Genomic DNA, 3,373 nt, shown 5'->3' on the forward strand with positions numbered 1-3,373 from the left:
GATCTCCTGACCTCGTGATCCGCCTGCCTCGGCCTCGCAAAGTGCTGGGATTACAGGCTTGAGCCGCCGCGCCCAGCCGAGATGGGGTTTTTACCACGTTGGCCAGACTGGTTTCAAACTACTTACCTCAAGCGATCCGCCCACTTCGGCCTCCCAAAGTGCTAGGATTACAGGTGTGAGCCACTGCGCCCGGCCAGGACTCCATTTTTAGGGGTAGAATTGTGATGATTTTGCTCTCACTTTCCAGGTTGTTTGGTTCATTCATTGCATATGAATGTACCAAATTCTGAACCCGAAATTAGAATAATTAGATGCTGGCTGTGAAGGCCCCTTTAACTATCCCGTGCTTCAGTTTCTTCGTCTGCAAAATAGGTCCCTAGTTTATATAGAGTTGTGAAGATTCAATGAGAAACCATGTAAAAGCACTTGGAACAGTGACTGTCATAAGGGGTGCAATAAAAACAGCTGCAGATTATTGTTACCGTCATTAATTGTAAAGTTCTAGGAGCTGCATGACCTTGGACAAGTCACCTTTAATCTCTGAGTCTTTTGTATCTCCATTGTAAAAATGGAGGGGTGCTTTTACCTCACTGGTGTAAGATAAATGATCTGATATGAAGCTGCACTTAATAAGAGTTCTTTCTCTTTTTCCTTTTTATTACTAGAAATTAGGTTCACAGGGAAGGCACAGGCTTGCTTTTTCCATGAATAAAGGAACCACTGGTTTAATTTATGCCACAAATACCTAGTGTTCTCCTTCCTGGGGTGTAGTGTAGTTAGAAACTTCAGGTTGAAATCCTGTCTCAGTCACTTCTTGTGTGAGCCACTGAATTTCCCTGGGCCAATTTTCTTAATTACAAAACAGAACTAGGGCTGTTGTGGGCATCAGGTTATAGGATGCTATAGGAACAGTCTGCTAGACAGAGATAAATATGGTAACTTTCATTGCTGTTGGCTGCTGTGCCTCACACTCACTGCATAGAAATCTTTGAGTTTCAGGCCGGGTGGGTGTGGTGGCTCGCTTATGTAATTCCAGCACTTTGAGAGACCAAGCTCACTCATGTAATTCCAGCACTTTGGGAGACCAAGGCGGGCAGATCACCTGAGGTCAGGAGTTGGAGACCAGCCAGGCCAACATGGTGAAACCCCGTCTCTACTAAAAATACAAAAAATTAGCCAGGCGTGGTGGCGGGAGCCTGTAGTCCCAGCTATTCGGGAGTCTGAGGCAGGAGAATGGTGTGAACCCGGGAGGCTGAGCTTGCAGTGAGCGGAGATCGCGCCACTGCACTCCAGCCTGGGCAACAGAGCGAGACTCTGTCTCAAAATAAATAAATAAATAAAAGAATTTTATTGCCCACATCTCTGGTTGGACTGATTTCGAATGCACTCTCTGACACTTAAGCTTTTTTTGACTCTGCCCTTGGCCCTGCACTAATTAATTATCTAATGATTTTATAGTGACCCAGCTTTTATTTCAGTCTCAACTTGGCACTGATTGTTAACTAGTAGAGAACTAATGGATTGCAATGCTTATTTCTGGGTGTTACAAATTATTGTTAATATATTTAGAGTAATGGGTTAAAAGGCAAATTATTCAACTGGAAGAAGTTACTTCATACCTACTAGTGAGATCTGTAATACAGTGAAGATGAGTTGGTATTTCCCAGTTAAATCTGTGTGATCTCAAGAGGTGATACCTAATAAGATCACAGCTGTTTTATTTTAGTTTTGTAATGCATGTGTGTAATATGTTTCCTTTGCTTTCAGTAAAACGTATCAAATTGAAAAGTGTTAAATTATCAAAAATACCTAGCTATAGTCACTTGTATTTTGAACTTTATACTATGTTGTATTCTTTTAGTAAGGAAAAGATTATGCAGTTGCTCTGTAGAAATAGAGAAGTCAGAAACTTGAGGTTAATGCCCGTGGTCTTAAATGTATCCCTGCTGTTACCAGAAAGATAGCTAGAGTGGGACCATGGCATCTTCATGAGAGTAATTGTCAAAATTGATGGGTCTACTTCGAGGTACCAAATCAGGCCTATTTTTTTTTCCCCCGAGACGGAGTCTTGCTTTGTTGCCCAGGCTGGAGTGCAGTGGTGCAGTCTCAGCTTACTGCAGCCTCCGTCTCCCGGGTTTAAGGATTCTCCCACCTCAGCCTCCCTAGTAGCTGGGATTACAGGTGTGTGCCACCACACCCAGCTAATTTTTGTATTTTTAGTAGAGATAGGTTTCTCCATGTTGGCCAACCTGGTCTTGAACTCCTGACCTCGAGATCTGCCCACCTTATCCTCCCAAAGTGCTAGGATTACAGGTGTGAGCCACAGCACCCTTCTGAGGCCTAATTATTAATAGATTCTGTACCTTAGTTGTTAAAGCATAGCATTGCAGGCTGGGCATGGTAGCTCACGCCTCTAATCCCAGCACTTTGGGAGGCCAAGGTGGGAGGATTGCTTGGGCCCAGGAGTTAGAGACCAGCCTGGGCAACATAGCGAGACTCCTGTCTCTACAAAAAACTTAAAAAATAAGATGGACATGGTGACATACACCTGTAGTTCCAGCTACTCGGGAGGCTAAGGTGGGAGGATTGCTTGAACCCAGGACATGGAGGCTGCTTTGAGCTGTGATCACACCACTGCACTGCAGCCTGGGCGACAGAACGAGACCCTGTCTCAAAAAACAAAACGAAACAAACATACTATTGCAGTATAGGGGAAAAATAGATCAATTAGGAGATTAATTCAACAAGTAACTGCTTGATGAGCTGCTAAGCAAGTGTTGTATTCTAGAGCTGGAGAAAGGGACAGCCCCTCCACCTGAGTTTACTGAATTACCTAACCACCACAGTCCCATGCGAGGCAGAGAGGGCAGATACCCAGCTTAGCCATGAGGAAGGGAGCTGAGATGAGGGTCCAGAGACGCCGCAAGTTGATTGTTGAATGCTGGACGAGGCTCAGTCCGGTAGCAGAAGATGTGGGGGAGAAGGACAGAAAACAGCCATGTGTAGAAGCATAAAGAGGTGAGAAGATAGATGTTGATTTTCTGAGCTTGCTGTGATCAGAGAGTAGGTGTGTGAGGGGAAGTAGCAGGAGATAAGGCTGGAAAGGTAGCAGGGACCAGTTACTGAAGGGCCTTAGTCCAGGCTGAGGCGTTTGTACTTCTTAAAGTCATTGGAGTAACTTGATTGAATGCACAGTTTAGAACAGACAGTAATATGGAGTGTGGGTTGGGGGGGAGAAAGATCACAGTCGGCAGACCATTTAGAAGATTTATGATGTAGGCTGGGTGCGGTGGCTCACGCCTGTAATCCCAGCACTTTGGGAGGCCGAGGTGGGTGGATCACGAGGTCAGGAGTTCAAGACCAGCCTGGCCAA

General features: G+C 45.1%; 1 protein-coding gene across 1 annotated transcript in view; it reads left to right on the forward strand.

Annotated features, from left to right (window-relative positions):
• The window catches only part of COPS3 (COP9 signalosome subunit 3), a 37,128-nt gene that overhangs the window by 1,521 nt on the left and 32,234 nt on the right, over window positions 1-3,373 (forward strand). The window lies entirely within an intron of this gene.

This window comes from Colobus angolensis, unplaced genomic scaffold (genome assembly GCF_000951035.1).
Source record: "Colobus angolensis palliatus isolate OR3802 unplaced genomic scaffold, Cang.pa_1.0 Scaffold335, whole genome shotgun sequence".
In the NCBI taxonomy this organism is placed as follows: domain Eukaryota; kingdom Metazoa; phylum Chordata; class Mammalia; order Primates; family Cercopithecidae; genus Colobus; species Colobus angolensis.